General features: G+C 40.2%; 1 protein-coding gene across 6 annotated transcripts in view; it reads left to right on the forward strand.

Annotated features, from left to right (window-relative positions):
• The window catches only part of EXTL3 (exostosin like glycosyltransferase 3), a 142,558-nt gene that overhangs the window by 10,224 nt on the left and 107,269 nt on the right, over window positions 1-25,065 (forward strand). For 2 of the 6 annotated variants that reach the window (XM_082726871.1, XM_082726868.1), the window contains exons 2-3: window positions 6,863-6,942; window positions 9,779-9,932. The exons of 1 other annotated variant lie outside the window; for it this stretch is intronic. The gene's annotated coding sequence lies outside the window, so the exon portion shown is untranslated. The remainder of the gene's footprint in view (window positions 1-6,862; window positions 6,943-9,778; window positions 9,933-25,065) is intronic. 3 more of the 6 variants (XM_082726869.1, XM_082726876.1, XM_082726870.1) reach the window with 2 other exon arrangements.

Below are 25,065 nucleotides of genomic sequence, written 5' to 3' on the forward strand. Positions count from 1 at the left end.
AGGGCAAAGTTCCTGGCTGGGTTTCTGTGGTTTTTGTTTTGTTTTGTTTTGTTTTTTTAAGATCTTATTTATTTGACAGACAGAGATCACAAGCAGGCGGGGAGGCAGGCAGAGAGAGAGGGGGGAAGCAGGTTCCCTGCTAAGCAGAGAGCCCAATTCGGGGCTCAATCCCAGGACCCTGGGATCATGACCTGAGCCAAAGGCAGAGGCTTTAACCCACTGAGCCTCCCAAGCGACCCTGGGTTTCTGGGGTTTTTTTTTGTTGTTTGTTTTGTCCTTTGTGAGGAACACTGAATAATTCTTTTTAGGAGATACCCTCAACCCTAAAAGCAAAAAATGCTATTCAGAATATTGGTATCATAGCTTCCTGAAGATAGATACCACAAGATGACATTGTAATTCAGAGAAGACATTTCAGGAAGGGCTGAGATAATATAGTTCCCACACTACATGATGAGGATACAGTGGGGTAAATGGGTAGAACTTGAACACATAGATAGCTAATTGGCTGGGAGAGGCCATCTTTTGATGTAGATGTCTCATGTGAGCTCTTATCACTCTCAACTGGAACTTAAAGAGTCTTGATACTGCAAAAGGACCTTATCAATAGATTCTTGGTATTTGGCATTTGGTCAACCCAAAGGTTGTGTCTGCTCTTAAGAGAACTCTTGCTGGGGGATGCCTGGGTGGCTCAGTTGGTTAAGCAGCTGCCTTCGGCTCAGGTCATGATCCCAGCGTCCTGGGATTGAGTCCCACATCGGGCTCCTTGCTCAGCAGGGAGCCTGCTTCTCCCTCTGCCTCTGCCTGCCATTCTGTCTGCCTGTGCTCGCTCTCTCCCCCCCCTCTCTGATAAATAAATAACATCTTTAAAAAAAAAAAGAGAGAGAACTCTTGCTGGTAACTTGGATCCCTTCACTGGGCTGTCACTGAGATCTCAAAACCTTTATTTTATAAGCACAGTTTGAGTTTGATTTGTTTTGTAAACCTAGATTACTTGTCCTATTCCAGCCTGCTGAATCTTAGCAGCCGCTCTGGGCCTGGTCACACCATTTTATGAGCTCTTCCTGTGGTTTATCTCCAACATGTTGGCAGTTTCCGATGAAGAAAGGCTGATTGTCATATCAGCAAACTTAACAGTTCCTCTTTTAGATTAGTAATGAAGAATATTCCAGTACTAACTTTTTTTTTTAATTTATAAGAGACTCTTTTATAAAGGTCTTTTTCATAAATCAACTGTCTCATTGTAAGCAGATATTTACTTTCATATTCCATTCTTTCTTCGACTACCAGATTTGGGTAAAACCAGGGAATGGTCTCTCTCAACAAGTGGGCCCTTGTAAGCTTTCAGTCAGCTGCTTTTTTTTTTTTTTTTAACCCTAATCTCTCTCCGGTTTTCCATAGCAAGTTTCCAAACAGATTCATTCTCCTTAAACCTCCCATGCTCCATTTTTCTGCAAAGGACCATGCCCACTAATTTGGGAGAAGATGGAGGCTATTCAGCAGTAACTCCTTGGGTTCCTGCTGCTGTATGAACTCATCTGGTTAATTCCATGTGCATCCTCTGCTCTGTCTGTAAAGTCCCCACTTAAGAGGTATCCTTCCCTTGAGTAGGGCCAACCTTTAAGTCTCTGTCTCAGCCCGTGCTCTGAACCCTCTCCCTCCTCCTTCTCAGGGATCTCTCTCAGTGATTGCGGAGTCCTTCTCATTAGCCTTTATTTATGGTCCCATCACATCCATCTGAAAACCTGTCCCTAAGGCAGTCCTCCTCTTCACAACTTAGCGTCTTAATTGAGAATTGTTTCAATTCTACTTCCTCATCCCAGCATCTCAGCTCTTTTCAGTCTGGCTTGTATTTCTATCAGTCTTCTGAAACTGTCCTCATAAAGGCCACCAGCTACTGCCTTGCTGCTAACCCCAGTGCATTTGTCTTGTCTCTCAAAAGCATTGGACTTTGCTGACCACGTGCTTCTTTTTGAATAATTATCTTCATCTGGTACTCTATTTTCCTGGGTTCCTTTTTCCTCTTGCTTTCTTCTTGGGCACATCTTCCAGTGTTCTTGCTTCAATGGCAATTCTACCCTGGCCTCTGTGCTCCCACTGTCCCCACTTTTCCCAAGGCTTTTTTGATTCCAAGTAGTAAGACCCCAACTCAAATTTAACTAAACCATCTACCAATCAAACCACCATCACCACTATCACCACCAAAAACCACAGCGAAGGAAATACATTGATTCATGTGCCTGCAAATTCCAGCAGTCAAGCGGGGATGGCAGGTCCAGAGACATAAGATAAGGACATCACAAACAGTCTCACTCTCTCTGTCTCTTAACTTTGTTTTCCTCTCTGTTGGCTCCATGTTCTTTCCAAATGATGGCAAACTGCCTGTCAGCAACTCCCGGCTTATATCCAATTTTCTTAACAAACAATGGAAAAACTTCTACCCGATTTCTTAATCTGGAATTCTAGGAATCATTTTTGGAACCCTCTTCCCCCATTGCTTAATGACTGAGTCCTATCCCAACTTCTAAATCTCTCTCCCTCCCTGCTGCCAGGATTTTAGTTCAGGTCACCACTTTTTGTCTAGATTCTTGCAACTGCCTCACAGTGATTTTTCTCAATCTTTTCTTTCACATCATCCAGGGTCATCTTTTTTTTTTTTAAGGTTTTTATTTATTTATTTGAGAGTGAGTGAGTGAGAGAGAAAGAACACAGGCAGGATAATTGGCAGGCAGAGGGAGAAGCAGACTCCCAGCTGAGCAAGGAGCGCCAAGTGGGTCTCCATCCCAGGAACCTGGGACTATGACCTGAGCTGAAGGCAGCTGTTTAACCAGCTGAGCCATCCAGGCACTCCCAGGGTAATCTTTTGAAAACGTTAATCTGATCCTATCAAACTTTGATGACCCCCTGCATTGGCAGGAAGTTAAAGGGGAAACTCCTTATTATATTCTCTAAGTACTTGAGTGCTAGCGTTACTGCTTACTGTACTTAAAAAATTTTTTTTTAAATTTTTTTAATAAACATATAATGTATTATTAGCCCCAGGGGTACAGGTCTGTGAATCACCAGGTTTACACACTTCACAGCACTCACCATTGCACATACCCTCCCCAACGTCCATAACCCCACCACCTTCTCCCTACCTCCCCTACCCCCCAGCCACCCTCAGTTTGTTTTGTGAGATTAAGAGTCTCTTCGGGTTTGTCTTCCTCCCGATCCCATCTTGTTTCATTTATTCTTTTCCTACCCTCCAAACCCCTCACATTGCATCTCTACTTCCTCATATCAGGGAGATCATATGATAGTTGTCTTTCTCCGATTAATTTATTTCACTAAGCATAATACCCTCTAGTTCCATCCACGTCTTTGCAAATGGTAAGATTTCATTTCTTTTGATGGCTGCATAGTATTCCATTGTATATATATATATACTTCACATCTTCTTTATCCATTCATCTGTTAATGGACATCTAGGTTTTTTCGATAGTTTGGCTATTGTGAACATTGCTGCTATAAACATTGGGGTGCACGTGCCCCTTTGGATCACTACGTTTGTATCTTTAGGGTAAATACCCAGTAGTGTGATTGCTGGGTCATAGGGTAGCTCTATTTTCAACTTTTTGAGGAACTTTCATGCTGTTTTCCAGAGTGGTTGCACCAGCTTGCATTCCCACCAACAGTGTAGGAGGGTTCCCCTTTCTCCGCATCCTCGCCAGCATCTGTCATTTCCTGACTTGTTAATTTTAGCCATTCTGACTGGTGTGGGGTGGTATCTCATTGTGGTTTTGATTTGTATTTTCCTGATGCCGAGTGATGTGGAGCACTTTTTCATGTGTCTGTTGGCCATCTGGATGTCTTCTTTGCAGAAATGTCTGTTCATGTCCTCTGCCCATTTCTTGATTGGATTATTTGTTCTTTGGGTGTTGTTACTGCACTTTTTACTTCATCATTTGTTCCAGACAGTTTGGCCATAGATGCCAGATTAGCCATCTGTCTCCAGCTATAATCCTCTTCACATACTGCTCCCTCCACCTGGACTATTTCCCTCTTGAGCGTCCTCCTTGTGCACCTCTATTTATCCTTTCAGGTCTCCCATTAGGTATGACTGTACTGAGAAGAGCTGTCAATCCTGTATGATGTACATATTTCTTCCTGTTAGAACATTCTAGTTTTCCCATCTTAGCAGTGATCATACTCTACTGTAAATGTTAAGTCATCCGAATCCCTCAGCAGACCGTAAAGTCCATGAAGGCAGATATTTCCCTTATTTGGTGAAATATCCCCAGCATCAGAGTGAGACACCCAATAAATATTTGATTGAATTGTGAGAGAAAATGAGGTATTAATTATTGTATGAGGCGATTTTCCAATTAACTTCTAGGTTTTAGAATCTAGAGTGATTCAGTAAACTACTGGAAATACTAGAATACAATGACTACTGCCTTTTTTTTTTTTTAAGATTTTATTTATTTGAGAGGGAGAGAGAGAGAACATATGAGCACAGAGGGAGAGTGAGAAGAAGCAGACTCTCCCCCAAACAGAGAGCCAGAGGTGGGACTCGATCCCAGGACCCTGAGATCAAGAAGGCTTAACAGACTGAGTCACCGAGGTGCCCTTGTCTACTGCCTTTTTTTTTTTTTTTTTAAGATTTTATTTATTTATTTGACACAGAGAGAGAGAGATCAATCACAAGTAGGCAGAGAGGCAGGCAGAAACTGAGAGGGAAGCAGTCTTTCCACTCAGCAGAGAGCCTGATGCAGGGCTCCCTCCCAGGACCCTGAGATCATGACCTGAGCCAAAGGCAGAGGCTTAACCCACTAAGCCACCCAGGTGCCCCTGTCTATGGCCTTTTTAAAAATGTGCTTATTGTTCCTCCATAAAGAATAGTAGAGTTTAAAACTGAAGAGAATCCTAGTCATCATCTAGCACTAGTTCACTTTGGTAGTTGAGGAAGAGGGAGCTCAGAGGGCCTGTAACTTGTACAAGCCACAGACCTAATTGGACTTGAACTCAGAGCTCATAACTTTCAGTCCAGAGTGACTTCTTCTTCCATGATCTCATAATGTAAGCACTTTTTAAAAAAGATTTATTTGACAGAGAGAGATCACAGGTAGGCAGAGAGGCAGGCACAGAAAGAGGGGGAAGCAGGCTCTCCACTGAGCAGAGAGCCTGATGCGGGGCTTGATCCCAGGACCCTGAGATCATGACCTGAGCCGAAGGCAGAGGCTTTAACCCACTGAGCCACCCAGGTGCCCCTATATAAGCATTTTTAACAGACTAGTGTGGTATGATTTTTATACTAATTGAAAGAACTAATTATTGCCTCTAGCCTCACATGTTCTATTTATTTATTTATTTAAATATTAAATATTTATTAATTTATTTATAATTTTTAAAAAATTAAATTGATTTATTTATTTTCAGAAAAACGGTATTCATTATTTTTTCACCACACCCAGTGCTCCATGCAATCCGTGCCCTCTATAATACCCACCACCTGGTACCCCAGCCTCCCACCCCCCCCTCTACTTCAAACCCCGCAGATTGTTTTTCAGAGTCCATAGTCTCTCATGGTTCACCTCCCCTTCCATTTTACCCCAACTCCCTTCTCCTCTCTAACACCCCTTGTCCTCCATGATGTTTGTTATGCTCCACAAATAAGTGAAACCATATGATAATTGACTCTCTCTGCTTGACTTATTTCACTCAGCATAATCTCTTCCAGTCCTGTCCATGTTGCTACAAAAGTTGGGTATTCATCCTTTCTGATGGAGGCATAATACTCCATAGTGTATATGGACCACATCTTCCTTATCCATTCATCCGTTGAAGGGCATCTTGGTTCTTTCCATAGTTTGGCGACCGTGGCCATTGCTGCTATAAACATTGAGGTATAGATGGCCCTTCTTTTCACGACATCTGTATCTTTGGGGTAAATACCCAGGAGTGCAATGGCAGGGTCATAGGGAAGCTCTATTTTTAATTTCTTGAGGAATCTCCACACTGTTCTCCAAAGAGGCTGCACCAACTTGCATTCCCACCAACAGTGGAAGAGGGTTCCCCTTTCTCCACATCCTCTCCAACACATGTTGTTTCCTGTTTGGTTAATTTTGGCCATTCTAACTGGTGTAAGGTGGTATCTCAATGTGGTTTTAATTTGAATCTCCCTGAGGGCTAGTGATGATTAACATTTTTTCATGTGTCTGATAGCCATTTGTATGTCTTGATTGGAGAAGTGTGTGCTCATATCTTCTGCCCATTTTTTGATATGTTTGCCTGTTTCGTGTGTGTTGAGTTTGAGGAGTTCATTTTTTTTTTTTTTAAAGATTTTATTTATTTATCAAAGAGAGAGAGGGGGAGAGAGCGAGCACAGGCAGACAGAATGGCAGGCAGAGGCAGAGGGAGAAGCAGGCTCCCTGCTGAGCAAGGAGCCCGATGTGGGACTCGATCCCAGGACGCTGGGATCATGACCTGAGCCGAAGGCAGCTGCTTAACCAACTGAGCCACCCAGGCGTCCCTTTTTTTTTTTTTTTTTAAAGATTTTATTTGAGGAGTTCATTATGATCCTGAATATCAACCTTTTGTCTGTACTGTCATTTGCAAATATTTTCTCCCATTCCGTGGGTTGCCTCTTTGTTTATTTATTTATTTATTTGACAGAGATCTCAAGCAGGCAGAGAGGCAGACAGACAGAGGGGAGGAAGAAGGCTCCCTGCTGAGCAGAGAGCCCGATGTGGGGCTCCATCCCAGGACCCTGGGATCATCACCTGAGCCGAAGACAGAGGCTTTAACCCAATGAGCCACCCAGGCACCCCACATGTTCCACTTTTTAAAATGTACCTGCTAGTTCTGTATATCTTAATAGATTCCAACTGTTTCTCAGGATGAAAAAACCACTTCCCGGTCTGTAGAGGCCCAAGTGTCTTCTGGAGCCCCACCTCCCAGGTAGGGTTGGTAGCGTATCCCATTGGCTCTTGGACGCACTGCCCACAAAACACTGGAAGTTACACTTCAGATTTGGTGGCTTCCCTGTTTGTCTCAGAAGGGTAATTACTGAGTAGATGCCATCTGGATTTGATCTGAGGTACACGCATATGTGTAAAGGAAGTAACAGACTTCTGTTTAGCTCGTGTGAACTCTGTTCTCCATTGCCTCTCTGAGGCTTACTGACTGATGTCCATTATGTAACAGGAGTTGGAAAGGGAATTGCTTCTATAAAAACCAAGCTGAGGTGTGGAAAGGACTGGATAAGAGTAACTTACTAAGGATAATTATAGTAGAACTGGATATAGATGAGAAAACAAATATGAGGGAGAATTGTTAGTGAATTAAAATTTTTTTTATTTAAAAATTTAATTTACTAACAACTTTTTAAAAAATTGAGGGAAACCAAAAATAGAACCACTTTACTAAAGCGTTATGATGCTCTAGTTAATGGACTTATTCCAAAAGAAATTCCTTGACAATTCATTCAGAGATTGTGCATAAATGTTTTTCAAACGTTAATTTAGAATAAAATGTACAACATATCTTTTCATTATGATGCCCTGCTTCTCAAGGGGTAGAGCCTGCCCTATATATTTCATTTCTTCTAAATTTTAGTGTGCCTGATACAACATCTTGCATATGCTTCTAATGATGGAATTTGATTTCCCTAGGTATTAGTGGGGCCCACTCCTTCTTTCCTTCCTTCCTCCTTCCTTTCCTACTTTCTTTCTTTGATTGGCCATACCCTTTTCTTTTCTTTTTTTTTTTTTTTTTTTAAGATTTTATTTATTTATTTGACAGAGAGAGAGGTCACAAGTAGGCAGAGAGGCAGACAGAGAAGGGGGGGGGCAGGCTCCCTGCTGAGCAGAGAGCCCAATGTAGGGCTTGATCCCGGACCCTGAGATCATGACCTGAGCAGAAGGCAGAGGCTTAGCCCACTGAGCCATCCAGGCACCCCTATTGTTTTGTTTTCATCTTTATTTCCTTTTTTTTTTTTTTTTTTTAACTTGCAGGCAGTTTTTTCCAAAAAGAAGAGAGAGAAATGGAATAAGGAGATGTCTAGTCAACCAGTCTCTATCGGGGCCTTCGCCTGTATTTGTAGTTCTTGATTCTAAAAAAGAAACTAAAAATGAAGTGAAAGACAAGTATTTGAAACAGATGTTTGTGCTTGAATTAAAAAATTCCAAATGCAGCCCTTTGACCCAGCAAGTCTACTTCTGGAAATCTATCCTAAGGAAATAATTAAACACATGCAAAAAGATTTAGCTCTAGTATGTTCAGCTCAGCCTTGTTTATAATGGAGGCAAATTAGAAACAATTTGAATTTTGAGCTATGGGGAGTTAATATTATAAATACAAGGAGATTCCTCAGTTAAAAATAATGTATTTACTGACGTATAAGGATAGTTATAATTTATTAATTGAAAAATGAAGGCTATAAAGTGGATAGAGTTTCATCCCATTTTTGTAGAAGAAAAATTTGCAAAAATGACTAGGAAGACAAAGATTATATGGTGGTAATGAAATTAATTTTTATCTGTGTTTTAAACTTTTCTACAATAAACTTCCCCAAAAGTTATTTTATATGACCTTTTTCTTGAGAAGTAATTGGTTATAGATAAATATGGAAATATTTGAGGTCTTATGAAAAGGAAAGGGTTTATTTTACTTTCTTGCCTTGATACCGTTTTTTACTAGATGCAGTGGATTCCAAATCAATAGCTATGCTAGATGGAGTCTTGGGAGAAGAGAGCAGGTGACTTGGAATTTATTTCTAGTTTACTTGTTAATTCTCCTTATAACCTTGGGACATTTATTTTTCAGCTTTTTGTCCAGTAACTCTCCCTGTAAAATGTGGAGAACTTTCTTATTCCTACCCCAGCAGAGATATTGGAAATATAATGGGGCTCCACCCCTGGACTGGAACATAGATACACATAATAAATACTAAATTAAGGGGCGCCTGGTCGGCTCAGTGGGTTAAAGCCTCTGCCTTCAGCTCGGGTCATGGTCCCAGGGTCCTGGGATCGAGCCCCACATCGGGCTCTCTGCTCAGCGGGGAGCCTGCTTCTTCCTCTCTCTCTCTGCCTGCCTCTCTGCCTGCTTGTGATCTCTGTCAAATAAGTAAATAAAATTAAAAAAAAATAAATACTAAATTAAAAGTAACCATTTTATGATAAAATTCATAAGAATTCACATGGCCACCAAGGGTAATTTGTCTTTCTTACCCTAACTACTCTGAACATGCTCTATATTGCCAAGTTAACTCTGAGCCGTTACTTATTAATGAATTTAACAAATATCTGAAGATTAACAGCCTAGATTTAAATCCTGGCTCTTCCCTTTAACTCTGTGAGCTTGAGGAAACAAGTTAATTTCTCTGAGCCTCAGCTTCCTCATGTATAAAACAAATAATACATTGTTGTTGTAGAGATTAAAGGAGATACAAAAAAATGTAATGCCAGACACATAATAAGCTCTCAATAAATAATAACTATTAAGTGCCTAATATGTGCCAAATCCTGAGATTCACATTCATTCATTCAATGAACATTTATTATTTAGTATGGGCCAGAGTTCTAGGTGATTGTGTCACATCAGTGAACAAAAGAGACAAAACAGACTTTCCGATTATTGTGGAGTTTACATTCTAGCAAATGCAAAGACTAAATACAATGTAGTCCAACCCGTGGTTATTGATAATAAAAATTTTTGTTGTTACTATTAATATGTCATATTCTAGCCATTGTTTAAGATGTTTTGTTTAAGATTTATTTATTTACTTATTTGACAGAGCATAATCAGGCAGAGCGGCAGGTAGAGGGAGAGGAAGAAGCAGACTCCCCACTGAGCAGAGAGCCCAACTTGGGGCTCCATCCCAGGACCCTGGGATCATGACCTGAGCTGAAGGCAGACGCTTAACCGACTGAGCCACCCAGACACCCCGTGTAAGTGGTTTTTATATATAATCTTATTTTCTCATTAACCATGTGAGGTAGGAATTATTGTTGTTATTTGGTGGTGTAGAAACTGAGCTTCAGAGATATAATCAATTAAGTCAGCAAATAAGTAGAGGAGTTGGTATGCAAACCCACTTGACCACACCTTTCTACCTCCACTTGGTGAGTCATTCATTGGTCATTGTTATTTTTGCTTATGGTTCTTTTCTTTACATCCTTGCCAACACTTTTTGCATTGCAGTAGGAGCTGCAGGGAACAGTGTTTGAGTTTCCCTTATTTTGTATTAAAATACTTAATTATCTCTGCAGGAAATGCTGAAAACGAATAAATGACTCTCCTCTATGTGTAGAAAAGGGCTTATAATTAGTGGGAGAAAGAAGTCGAGATAAAGCCTTGAGAGAGACATGTGGATAGGATTTGGGGGAGTTCTCAGGAGAATTCCCTTGATGTCAATCATTGTACCAGGAGGGAAACAAAGTTGATGCCTCCAGTTTGTACCTCATGGTGTTTCTTCATCTACGTTTCCTGGATCCTCCAGCTCTAAATATCTCTCCTCCTCTGCTGTTGCCCAATTATCTGGAATGTCCATGTCCTCAAAGCCATGCTGGGTAACTACTGCTAGAATTTCAAAAATTATTATTATGAAATATTTCAAGGATCTAGAGAAGTGTAAAGAATATCATGTACTCACAATTGTTTGGTCAAATCTTAACATTTTGCCTTTTTGTTCCAGTTCTGTTTTTTAGATTAAAAATATGAATGTATTTGAAACCCCCTGTGTACCTCTCCATTCTCTCTCCCCCTCCCTCCCTTCCAGAGGCCACCACTGTTCGAAATTACCATTATGGTGTGTGCTTCTATCCTGTCACTTGCTACGTATAAATGCATGGATAAACACACTTCTACCTGATGCTCTGAGACACAGTTTCGTAGCTGTGTCCTCACCCATGGGGATGGGAGTTTCTCTAGCGTGTTTGGCTGGAGCTGCAATGCTGGGTTCTATTGAATGCACACGGGTACGGCCAAATTTACCTCCACAATGGTTGTACCAGTTGATGGCGTGTGTGACAGCTTCTGAGCTGCCTTAGTTATGCTTACTCTTGTCTAGTTTTAAAAATATTTTTGCCAGTTGGATGTATGTGAAATGATCTCTCATGATGGTTTGTATTTTCCTTATACTGAGGCTGACCATTTTTTCATGTGGTTCTTGGCCATTCATGTCTCCTCTTGGTTGACCTATTTTTTTTTTTTAATATTTTATTTATTGACAGAGAGAGAGAGATCACAAGTAGGCAGAGAGGCAAGCAGAGAGGAGGAAGCAGGCTCCCTGCTGAGAAGAGAGCCTGATGCGGGGCTTGATCCCAGGACCCTGAGATCATGACCTGAGCCGAAGGCAGAGACTTAACCCACTGAGCCACCCAGGCGCCCCTGGTTGACCTATTTATTCATATTCTTGTCTTTTTTGTCTGTCCTATAGTTCTTTGTCTTGTTGGTAGAAGTAGTTCACTGTATATTCTGGTTACTAATCTTTTTCCAGTCATATCTTTTGCAGGGATCTCCACGTCTCTTGCTTGTCTTTTGCTTTGTTTATAGGGTATTTCGGTATACAGTCAAGTTTAATTTGAAGGTAGTCGATGATTTCACTGTCTTTATTGGGTTTTCAAGTATTATTTTAAAAGTTTTATTCCCACTCCAAAATCATATCTGTATTTTTTTCTAAATTTTTTTTTCAAGTTTTGATGTTCACATTAATCATGTAATCTAAATAGCATTTATTTTGTGGTTGGCATCAGCTGGGGGTCCATTTTTCTTTTTGTTCCATATAGATCATTGGTTGGTCCAGCACCTTCACTGTATAGTCTGTTTTTCTCCCACTGATCTGTTACGTCTGCCTGAAACCAAGTTTCCATGCAGTTGGATTCATCCAGGGAGGTCTTTGCTTGATTGATCTAGTTGTCTATTCCTAGGCTAATATCACACTGCCTACATACTGTAACATCTTTTACATCTTGATATCTCAGAGGGAGAGGGGGCCTACATTGTTTTTAGTTTGTTCAAAAATTTTTTTTTGTTTTTCTTAGTTCTTCATTCTTCTATTGGATTTTAGGATCAGCTTATCTAGTACGAGAGAGGTACATGTGTTACAGTCAGTGAACCTGGATCAGTGCCTCATTACCATCCAACGTTTAGAGTTTACATCAGAGATCATGGGCTTTGATCAATGTATGATGGCATATATCCATCATTATAGTAGCATCTAGAATAATTTCACTGCCCCAAAATCCTCTGTGTCCCACTTACTCATCCCTCTCACTTCTACCCCGCCCTTTGCCCATTTTAAAACTGGGTTGTTTGTTTTGTCTTGTTGAATTTTAGGAGTTCTTTATTGTGAATATTAAACTTGTGTTGGACATATGATTTGCGAATATTCTCCTATTCTGTGGGTTTTCTTTTCACTCTCTTGATAGTGTCTTTTGATGCCTAGAAGTTTTAAATTTTCGTGAAGTCCAGTTTATCTATTTTTTTCTTGTGTTGTCTGTGCTCTTGGTATCATATTTAAGAAACCATTGCCCAATCCAAGTCATACAAATTTGCCCCTATGTTTTCTTCAAAAAGTTTTATAGTATTAGCTCTTAAATTTAGGTCTTTGATTCATTTTGACTTAATTTTTGTAAATATGTATTAAGTAAGGGCCAACTTCATTCTTTTGCCTGTGGAGTCTGGTTTTCCTAGCATCATTAAAAATATATATATATATTATTTATTTATTTATTTGACACAGAGAGAGACAGAAAGAGAAGGAACACAAGCAGGGGGAGTAGGAGAGGGAGAAGCAGACTCCCTGCTGAGCAGGGAGCCTGATGTGGGGTTCAATCCCAATCTGAGTTGAAGCCAGGTGCTTAACTACTGAGCCACCCAGGCACCCCCCCCAACATCTTTTTTCTTTAATTTTTAATTTTTTATTAACATATAATGTATTATTAGCCCCAGGGTTACAGGTCTGTGAATTGCCAGGTTTTACACTTCATACACTTCACAGCACTCACCATAGCACATACCTTCCCCAATGTCCATAACGCAACCACCCTATTCCTACCTACCTCCTGCCAGCAACCCTCTGTTTTGTGAGATTAAGAGTCTTATGGTTTGTCTCCCTCCCAATTCCATCTTGTTTCCTTTATTCTTTTCCTACCCCGCCCAAGCCCCCCACTTTGCCTCTCAACTTCCTCATATCAGGGACATCATATGATAATTGTCTTTCTCTGATTGATTTATTTCGCTCAGCATAATACCTTCTAGTTCCATCCATGTCATTGCAAATGGCAAGATTTCATTTCTTTTGATGGCTGCATAGTATTCCATTGTATGTATATACACCTCTTCTTTATCCATTCATCTGTTGATGGACATCTAGGTTCTTTCTGTAGTTTGGCTATTGTGGACATTGCTCTAGGATTGTTTTTTGAAGAGACTGTTTTTTCTCTTTTGAGAGGTCTTGGCATCCTTATCAGCATAAACTGACCATCCATCTGGAGGTTTATTGCTAGGCTCTATATTTTATTCCATTGGTCTATATGTCTATTCTTATTCCAGTACTATAGTTCTGATTACTGTGGTTTTATAAGTTTTAAAATCAAGTGGCAGAATCTTCCAAAGTTGTTCTTCTTTTTCAAGTTATATTCACTATTGTGGGTCCCTTGAAGCTCTATACGAGTTTTTGGATGGGGTTTTCCATTTTAAATCAAAGATCCTTGGGATTTTGATAAACACCACATTGAATTTATGTGTTGCTTTGTGTAGTGTTATTCTCTTAACAACATTAAATCTTCTAATCCATGAACATGGGGTGTTTTTCTATTTATGAAGATCTTTACGTTCTTTCTAGAGTGTTTCACATTTTCTTTTCACAGATTACTTATGTTGGTTGTTTGCTGATACTTGTTAGTAAGATAGTAACAAATCTCTGTAATACAACAGAAAAGGATTTTCCTGAGATGTAAAGTCTTATAAATGTTACCTAACATGAGAGAAAGCAACATAGTATTACTTTTAGCACCAGAATCGGTTTCCCTAGTGATGATCTTTTAGGATTCTTGAATAAGGAGAAAGAGATAAAAATTTCTCTGGCTTACAGATTCTCAGGAGATTTTGTTGACCTCCTTATCCTTAGTAGGTCACAAGAGATTAGTTTCCTCTATGTTGAATTTGATTAAAACAAAAAAAAATTTTTCAGGAAGATTTTCTTGTTGAATCCATGTTCAGTACTGCAGAATCTTCACTAATTCCATCTTCTGTCATCATATTCCCATAGCAGTCTCTATCATATAATAGTATAGGACAAAATACTCCAGGTGTTTGATCCGGAGCCCTATCTTCTGTCTCATACTCCAAGTTAGTTGTAATCCTTCAAACATTTAAATTTACTGGCACGTGCCACTCACCCCTCCTACCCTATCATTAAGTTCACAGTATGCTGTGAAAATTACTCAAGTTACTCAAACTTTACTAAAGCATTCAGGGAATTAGTTTTCCCAAACTTTTCTGTCTCCTTAAATGCAGAGTCCGGCTATACGCAATCTGAAGAGTGACTCTAAATGTTTTTTCTTCAGATAACTGTTCTGCATCAAAGCAGTGCTAAACAAGGAAAACCAAGAGCTACTATTTAGTCAGACCCTTCAGGCTTAGAGGGAAAAAATGGCCGTTCTTTGTTTGTGAGCCACAGCAAGATGGGAGGAGGGGAACAGATTTAGTCTCTGGACCCCTGTATTCTCTTTGCTTTTGCTTATTGACCTTTGTAAGGTCAGCACGAGTCTTCTACTGTCAGAAGCAAGTACAAAATATTCCCTTAATATTTGGGGCAATTTGAAATCTGTCATCTATTTTAATTTTTACAGTAAGTCTGCAAGACAAATATTATTATGCCAATTTTATAAGAAAATCAGCCTCCAAGGGGTTGAATAACTGGCAATGGTCATGCAGAGTAAATGACAGGGCTGGGTTCAGAACAGAGCTATCTTGTTCCAACACCCATGCTCTTGTCATTTTCCTAGTCTTGGCTTCATTATTCTTAAACTTTGGCACTAAAAGTCATTTATTCTTCAATAGGTATTTGGCTAACAAGAGCCCAGGCACCCTATTTCTCTTTCTACTATTTATAGAATGATTCAACCTGGTTATAATGTCCTGAAGCAGGACAGTGGAAGAATAAGGGGAATGGACTAAAGGGAGGGTTGCTATTGACGTAGAAACAATAGGAATTAGTTGGTGATCGAGTGGGCGGGAAGGAGCAGGTGGTGTCTAGATGAGTCAGAATACACAGGCTCATTGAGAACCATTCTTCCTTTTTATATAATCTATTCATTTCAGAGAAGCACCTGCCATTAAAAATGCTTTTCTCTGAGGCATTCTAGACCCTTGTTATTTATAATTTACCACCTGTGAGCAATCAGAAGTCCATGACACATAGTGGTTTGGATTGAGCTAAGGTGGACTGATCTTGAATTGTGTGTGCTGTGAGGCTGGTATGTCGGAGGGAGACTCTTTGCTTCTGAGAGTACCCAGACAAAGGCCTAGCCTCTTTATCTCACTGCAGCTTTGCTGCATAAAAAATAAAAAGGGACTCCCAAAAAGGTTGAAATGTCATTTACACTTTTGAGTTTTAGAATATTATTCTATACTGCAGTGTAGTAGCCCTCTGGTTTTGTTGTTTGTTTGTTTGTTTGTTTGTTTGTTTTGGTCTGTCTAGTACCTTCTGAGTACTGAGATCAGGTGTTCTTCCCTTCAACCACATGAGTCTAGAAGGAGCTGCCATGCTTTTATAGCTCATTGGTCCACGGTGGACACCTGACTATTGCAGGTCAATCAAAGACTCTTCTCATGATATTTGAGCTTAAAACCAGAAAAAATTTGAGCAATTCCTTGCGAGTGGTGATACTTTAGCTGCCTTTCAATGGCCATATTTCCTACCATGTATAGCAGGTGGTGAAGATGGCTTGCACGGAGAAGCATAAGTGAGAGGTGGACAGAGTTTTGCTGGTATATGTGTCCCTGGGCCCTGTTCTTGCGGTCGCCTACTGCACCCCTGTCCTTTAAAGATTTTGTTGTCTAGCCATTCCTTGAATTCTGTCCTCCAGGGCACTCTCATTTTGGTCATTTGTGTGCCCATCATTTATAATAAAAAAATAAAGGGGGAAGTTCTATGCGATAGTGCAGTTCTCACATTTGGGTTTTAGGAAGGTTTTAGGATAGACCCCTTCACCAAGGTCCAGTCTATTTTTTTGTTTTTCCAAGTATTGAGGGGCTCGATGTTCCATCTAATTCTACTGACTTTCCTTTAAATAGAACTGTTTTTTAAATGGTGAGAAACTTTATTAGCTTCAACTATGCCCAAACCTACCCAAGTAATTTGAATATTAGCTTATGTTTCCCACGATTACTAAGGAGGTGAGAGAAAAACTGGCCAATTTTCAAAATGTGTTTGTTAAGGTTCTGAGATGAATAGGACCATCACCATCATTTGGGTTCAAAGTGCTAGATACTGAGTTTCAAACCCAGTGAGAGGAAGACAAAGGGGTCCCTGGCTGTGGCCTGGAGAGCTAGGACTGATGCAGCCACCTCTTAAATGATTGCCCTTTCCTGCCCTGGAACCATGGACAGTTCCACTCTGCTCAGCCTGACCAGGCAGGTCGCACTGACATCCAGTCAGGTAACATCTTCAGCATTACAGGAAGATTTTTAAAAATATGGTATTCTTTTTTAAATTATTATTATGTTACATTAGTCACCCACCATACAGTACATCATTAGTTTTTAATGCAGTGTTCCATGATTCATTATTTGCATATAACACCCAGTGCTCCATGCAATACGTGCCCTCCTTAATACCCATCACTGGGCTCACGCATCCTTCCACTCCTCTCCCCTCTGAAACCCTCAGTTTGTCTCCCGGAATCCATAGTCTCTCATGTTTATCTCCGCCTCAGATATCCCCCTCTTTATTTTTCCCTTCCTTCTCCTAATGTCCTCCATGCTATTCCTTTCATGTTCCACAAAATATGGTATTCTTATTTTGATTGTTTCCAGCTGTGAAATTCTTTTTTAAATTGTATTTTATTTTATTATTCCAAAAGTAAGTTCTGTGCCCAACATGGGGCTTGAACTCATGAACCCACGATTAAGAGTCATATTCTCTACTGACTGAGTCAGCCAGGTGCCCCTACAGCTGTGAAATTCTTACGCTGCCCATTTGAGTGCCTTTCTTTATCTTCCAAAGTTTCTGAACTATGTAATAACAGTGGTTTGGTTTTTTAATGTATACATCTTTCACGTTGTGTGCAATATTTTTGTTTTGTTTTGTTTTCTAAGTGTAATCTGTGCTCCATTTAAAAATAAAATTGGAGGGGCACCTGGTTGGCTCAGTTGGTTAAGCATCTGCCTTTGCTCAGGTTATGATCCTGGAGTCTCAAGATTGAGCCCTGCATCAGGCTCTCTGCTTAGCAGGGAGTCTGCTTCTCCCTCTGTTCCTCCCCTTCTCGTGTTCTCTCCCTCTCTCTCTCATTCTCTCTTGCTCTCTTTCTCTCAATTAAAATAAAAATAAAATTGGAAAGCACATCACCCATGATTACACGACTTGAAGCCAGCAGCATTCACATTTGGGCAGATTTCTCTGGTATCTTTAGGGAGTATTTTCTAAGCTTGGCTTGGCAGCCAGCCAGGCATCTGTCCCAGACTCTTTGACCTCCTGCACTTTACTGTTCCCTTAATAGAAATTTACTTAATCGACCCTGCCCTCCCCCTCCTACTCTCCCAAAGTAAAGATTAAAGCCAGCTGCTTGAGGATTCTGGTAACTGGTGTGGATGGCTGGGCACAAGCATCCTGGCAACAAGGAGGGCAGGGAGGAATGGGATCCAGGCTCTGGTGAGGGGGAGACCCCAGTGGGGGAAGGATTTCAGCTGGACAGTGGCTCAGAGGCTTTTAGACATGATGGCACCAGTAGAAACATCCCTGTGCTGCTGTGCAGAAACTCTGTGCTCTTTTTCCCTTTCTTTCCCTTCTGTTCACAGAGCTGCCCAATGCTCCATGCCCGACACAGGGCGAGGAGGAGTCCCACGAAAATCAGCTTCATCCTCATTCTGCTGAGCCTCCTTGAGGGTGTTTTTACATTATTCTCTTCATAGTTGTTTTGAATGGGAAGACCCTCACGTGATTCCAAATAGATCTATGCCCTTTATGCTGCAAAAGTCTCCCTCCTTTCCTTCCCCATCACTCTTTTTTCACCCTGCCTCAACTCACTGCTGGTCTCAGTTTTTCACTTTTGTGTGTATTTATCTTGAGTTTACTTATGAATATTAAAGCAAATACAAATATATTCTGCATTCTTGTTTTCTCCTCATAAACAAAAGGATGCCTCTTATATACATTTTCTGCAACCTGCTGAGCTTGTTTTTTTTTTCTCCCACCTAATAGACTTTGGAGACTTAAAAAAAAATGTCTGTGCATTCAAAGCTTCCTCGTGCATGTTTATACCTTCAAAATATTCTATTGTGCATATGTAGCATAATTTATTTTACCAGTCCTCTATTCAAGGGTATTTGAGTCCTTTACAGCTTTTTGTTATTTTGAATAATGCTGCAATGAGAAACTTTGTATATATGTTATTTCTAAAGTATGACCGAAAGGATACGTTCCTAGAGGTTAAATTACTGGGTCAAAGGGGACACTTAGTTGTAATTTTGATCTATGTGCCCAAATTCCTTCCACAGGGGATTGTACCAATTTATACTGCCACTGGGAAAGTATGAGAGTAGTGGTTTCCCCTGCGGGATTATTACGTGTTTCTTATATGTGGCTTTGAATTGTTCTTCAGTTGTTTTAACTTGGATGTTGTCCTCCTGGTTAGATGCAAGTTTACTGAGAGCAAGGGCCCAGTGTTTACCACTTTTGAATCATCTGCATTTATAAAATACTATTTATATGGCATCCTAAGAGCACAAAAATTTGTTTGCAGTGTGATTTGGAAAAAGAATCCAGTTAGACCTTAATGATAAAGATTTCTGAACTTGGTATGAGTTCAGCAGAACTGACTTCTCTCCCCCCACCCCGAAGTAATTATGAGGCTTGTTTCATGTAGTTATGGAATGAGTCCTGAGACGAGGTTCTGTGACCTGGGCTTATGGTGGGACCATGCGTGTGTGTGGGCTTCTATCCTGGAACCCAGGGTCATCTATCTACCAGATTTGATCTGGTGGTGTCTCAGCATCAGCAAGTCTAATTCCTTGCCTGTCCAGTCATCTCTTTTCCTTCTTCATATGTGCCAGTGCCTGCCCCACAGTAAGTAGAACAAAGAGCTCCTTTTAAAATTTTGTGTCTACTGCATATGTAAACATTATGTCATTGTAATCTAGCTTTCCTATATCCTAGTAGCAAAAATGTACTGACTCTTTCTTTGTTTTCTCCGTGTCTACCGTGTTGGTTTCACCCATATGTCTTGTCCCGTCTTGGCACCCAGGGGTCTTCAGACTTTTTGGCTTATACATCCTCCAGAGGGATTCTGGAAAAGTACATGCCCCCCTCACATCTTTATAGTCTGTATCTAAAATTTTAGGTTTAAATAGTTGTGAAGGATATATTTTATAGTTTATTGTCAATATTGACTTAAAAAAATTACTGAATATACATATACCTGCATATGTGTGTGCTAAGCCATTTTATACACACTCACACGAGATACTTATTTACCAGTCATACCAAGGAAATATCCTGTTTCTAATTTTTGCTTTTTTTTTTCTATTTGCATCTTAATGGGGAGGCTTTGCTTCTCTTTGTTTTGTTTACATACAATCTGGCAACTTTAAGTGTACATTTTAATAAATTTTGGTAATTGCATGTAATTACATATTTTACCACAAAGAATATTCATGTTGAGGCTTTTGTGTGTGTGTGTGCATAATACATGTATGTATTTATATACAGTGTGAAGTCTTAGGATAAATATAAATGCACATATATGTATGCATGCGTATGTGTATGTGTGTTTATTAAAATAGACACACCTAAATGTAAAGTCTTAACATGAATAGATGCAGATAGAGCTATGTATATAGTATACATATACATATGTATATGTAGACACACATATATGTATGGTATATTTGTTATAGTGCATATATAGGAATGTGTGTGTATATATATACACACACATTTACATATCCCCATTGAGCATATAAATTATATAAAAATATATTTATATTTTGTGTACATATATACATAATATATATAATACAATATAAAATATAAATATATTTATATAAACTACAGATGATAAAATATAGAGCATTAACACAAATATATAGATAGGTCGATTGATCCAGATGTATGTGTATGTATGTATGTGTGTGTATGACACACACACCCACTCAAAACTGTGGCATTATTCTTTTATATGTCTGAGGAGGAAACTAATAGTGATTGATACTCACCATCATCCATTAAAACACTACAGGAACAAACTCTCCTTTAAACCTCAGAAATTTTACATCATTCTTTTTTCCCCTGAGTTTGAATTTCCATTCCACTTCCTATATGGACTTTTCTCATGTATTTTTTTTTTAAGATTTTATTTATTTATTTGACAGACAGAGATCACAAGTAGGCAGAAAGGCAGGCCAAGAGAGAGGAGGAAGCAGGCTCCCTGCTGAGCAGAGAGCCCGATGCGGGGCTCGATCCCAGGACCCTGAGATCATGACCTGAGAAGAAGGCAGAGGCTTTAACCCACTGAGCCACCCAGGCGCTCCTCTCATATATATTTTTATGCTTGAAAATCTTTCCATGGTCACCCTGTTGTATTGCAATAAATACATATAAAAATAGATTTTAATATTTTTATTTCCTGTGACTGTATTTCCTATGACCATTGAATACTGTCTTCTGTTGGAGTTATCATTATAATTATCAGCGATATACTTGGTCAGAACAACAATGTATCCTTCAAATTAGTAAGTAATTACTAAATGTAAAGTTATATTCTAGCGGAAATATATCCTTTAATGAGAGATGAGATTTTTACCACAGTGAGGTTGTGTATCTGGGTTTGGTTATTTTCACTGCTAGAGTGGGTCAGGGTTCAGTAGCAATTGTGTTTCTCAGGGGAAATGCCAAGGAATCTCGTTCATATGAAAAGAAGATAGGAATGGAAAGAATTGTGTTATAGCACCCTCAGTTAATTCTTTGAGCTCATTCTGAGCCCCAAATCCTCTGTTGACCTATTGTCAAAAGTCATTTTGAATGCTCTCTAAGTCTGAGACTCTTAGGCCTCCTTTAGCTTTGTTGAACCCAAAGCATCGGAAACTCCCCCGATTTGTACATGCATGTGTTACTCAGTCTTGTTACTTCCGCACCAACACTAGTGTTCCCATTTCTCTTTCTGTTTGGTGCCCAAGGGGGTGCACCATGGTGAGACTGGCATAGGTGAGAGGTGTTCTCGTCTTTTGTAGAGTGGAAGGAGGACTGTTGGGGAAAGGAAGAATCTGATTGTGCCACATAGGCAAGAGCTCAGGCTGGGAAATTGTTGAATTTATGTTGCATATCTGGACACCGATTTGCTAAGCTGCTGGTGTCTCGTCCCATATAGAAGGTGTTCGCAGCCCCCCCACTTGAAGACCACCATTTGTCAGAACCCCTGGTTTCTTCCACTTCACAAGGTCTCCTTTAAGCCTCCCAGCAGTGGAACATGTTTCAGATAGAGGCTATGGTTATCTCTTTTTTTCCGCAAAAGTGGTGGTCCAGGCTGGTCACAGAACTGCAGACACTTGATCTCTTGATTCTCTCTAAGCTTAAAAAGGCAGACGTCGGAATTTGGCTGCTCCAGCAGACAGGAATTACGAAGAGACTCATGGGAAAAGAAGAAAATAAATTAGAAAATATCACTGTCTCCTTATCCCTTCAAAGTACAAGTAGGGCCTGACCTGGGGTTAGCTCAGTCTTCTATCTTAGCACTGTCAACAGAGTGAATGTGCTCACTTCTCCATTTAAATGGATTTTCATGGCTGAAATGCAGTGAAAAGTAAAATTACATTTTCATTTCTAGCATTTGTATACTTGTTTAGCCATGGATATTTTCAGAAGAGTGAGTTTGATATTTAAATTCATGATAGAGGACACCTGGGTGGCTCAGTTGGTTACACGTCTGCCTTTGGCTTAGGTCATGATCCCAGGGTTCTGGGATTGAGCCCTTGGTATTGGGCTCCCTGCTCAGTGGCAGGTCTGCTTCTCCCTCTCCCTCAGCTGCTCCCCCTGCTTGTGTTCACTCTTTTGCAAATAACAAATAAAAAAATAAAATCATGACAGATATATACCTAAAACTAATATAATATTAATGTCGATTATATCTCAATTAAGATAATAAAATAAAATTATGATAGATGTTCTGTTGAGTGATGGAAAAACAGTTACCTCACCACAAAGCGAAAAAACAGTTTGGTGAAATTGAGAAGAAATAGAGTTGCTGGGGGAGGTAAAGGAAGAAAAATTAATCCCATAACTCTGTTATGAATTTATGAATATGGGCTCTTTTAGGGATGCTTGCAAAAGAGGCAGAGACATAGTAAGTAAGCTAATACTAAAATATGAATGTTTATTTTGTGGAAAGAGCTATTCACTTCAGATAGTCAACATTTTCTTTATCTGTGACAGATAAAAATGCACTTCACAAACAACTCATTCGAGATGAGCAGAGAGAATGAAACAAATGGGATTTGGCTGAGTGTCTGAGTCTGGCTTTCTGTAAGAGAACAAGATAGACTGGGTGTCTTAGGAATAGCAAGCATTTATTCCTCAGTTCTGGAGGCTGGAAAGTCCAAGATTGAGGCAGGGGCCTCTCTCTGGTGAGAGTCTGCTTCCTCATGGATGCTGTAACCTCACAGCAGAAAGGGAGTCAGGGATCTTTCTCGGATCTTTTCATAAGGGCCCTAACCGCCGGCTCATAGAGGGCTTCACCCGTCAAAAGTTTCCACCTCCTCATACCATCCCACTGGCGATGAGGTTTCAATGCATGAATCTGGAGGAACACAAACACGCGGGCAGTAGTGGTCTGCTTAGGTGGCTTCAACAACAGAAAATCTATTTTTTTGTAATTCTGGAGGCTGGAAGTCCAAGATCAAGGTGCCAGCACGCTTCGGTTCCAGTAAGAGCTGTCCTCCAGGCTTGCAGGCACCCCCTTCACCTTGTGGGTTTATCTGGCCGTTCCTCAGTGTGTGTGTATGTGGAGGGAGAGATTGAGATCTTTTTTCCTCTTTCTGTAAGGGCACCGGTCCTTACATCTGATAAGGATCCCACTTTTTTTTTTTTTTAAGATTTTATTTCTTTAAAAAAAATTATTTCTTTATTTCTTTACTTGAGAGAGAGAGAGGCAGAGGGAGAGGGAGAATCTCAAACATATTCCATGCTGAGCACAGAGCGGGTCACGGGGCTCGATCCCAAGACCCATGAGATTGTAATCTGAGCTGAAACCAAGAGTCGGATGTTCAACCAGCTGAGTCACCCAGGCACCCTGAAGAGTCCACTTTTATGACTTCATTTAACCTAAATGACCTCTTAGAAGCCCTGTGTCCAACTACAGTCACGTTGGGGGTTAGAGTTTCAACAGATGCATTTGGTGGTGTGTGGGGGCTGGTGGTGGTGGCAAACTTCAGTCCATAACACCAGGAGTCAGAATAGGAGGGTCTCACCCAGAATCTGCCAGTAAGTGGCTATGGGCCTGGCGGGCATGTCACTTGTTTGTTTTTCTGGGTCTTCGGGCAAACGTTTTGGTTCTGGGGAATGGTGACCTGTTCCACAGGAGTATATGATCCTGGCAAACGAGAGGACAGATACATTCAAAACTATTTTTAAAATTTACTCACAACTGAAAGAGAACCAGAATTTTTAAGGCATTAGTAAGAAAAGTTCAATTTTCCAGAGAGTCCTCTGATAATTAGGATTTTATAGTATGCCAGCACCAAAAGTATGACAAAAAGAGGGGAGAATCTGTATAGGGTTGAACTGATTAAAGAGTAAGGCCAAAGTCCAAGTTTGAGTTTGGCAACTAATCTCTCAGCGAGCACCGGGGTGGAAAGAAAGAACAAATGACCCACAGAAGAATACGGCTAAAATCGCCTGCTGTGATTTCATTCTGAAACCCATGTCACCCTCTCTCTTAGATTTGTTTCGTTTTGTGTGAGCAAACACCTGAAGTAATTTTTTCAGATACGATGAGTGTTTATAGACCTGAATGTATTTTGAATGATTTTTTAACCACAGAATTCAGAGCTCCAAGTAGTCTTTCTCTCAAGAGTTTGAAGATATTCTTCCATTGTCTTCAGGCAACTCATATTGTTGATGAAGTTTGCTAGTTTAATTCTCTTTCCTCTTCGTGTACGTTTTCCCTCCTCATTGGAAAATTTTGAAATTTCTTTTTTTTAATATTTTTTATTTATTTGAGAGAGGGAAAACAAGCAGGGGGAATGGGAAAGGGAGAAGCAGACTTCCTGCCGAGCAGGGAGCCTGACACCAACTCGACTCTAGGACCCTGGGATCATGACCTGAGCTGAAGGCAGACGCTCAACTGACTGAGCCACCCAGGTGTCCCTTTAAAATTTCTTGAAGTTTGAACTTTCCTAGCAAGGTCACTAAGTTGAGTATTTGTTCGTTCACTCTGCGCAGTGCTCATTGGGCTTTTAATCTGAAGACTTGGGTCTGTCTTCAGCTCAGAGATATTTTCTCTAATATATTTGATGACCTTCTTCCCTTTCCTTATTTCTTTTTCTCAATTTGGAATTCCTATTGAAGGAATATTGGGCTACCTGAATCTATCATCCATGAGCCTTATCTTTGGTCTCTTATTTCCACAATTTGGTCTATTTGCTCCTTAATCTGAAAGTTCTCCCTTACATCCAGTTCACAGATTGAGTCCTTGCCTGTGTGCATTCTAATGAATTCATTCCTTCTATTGGATTTCCTACCCCCTGTAATTATACTTTAATTACCAAGTGCTCTTTTTTTGTTCTTTTCTTGATCTGTTTTCCATGTATAGCTGGAAGGCAAAAGCTAAATTTGTTTAGGTGGAGAACACCTGAATTCCCAGC

The sequence above is a fragment of the Mustela nivalis genome, assembly GCF_964662115.1.
Source record: "Mustela nivalis genome assembly, chromosome: 4".
NCBI classification, from domain to species: Eukaryota; Metazoa; Chordata; class Mammalia; order Carnivora; family Mustelidae; genus Mustela; species Mustela nivalis.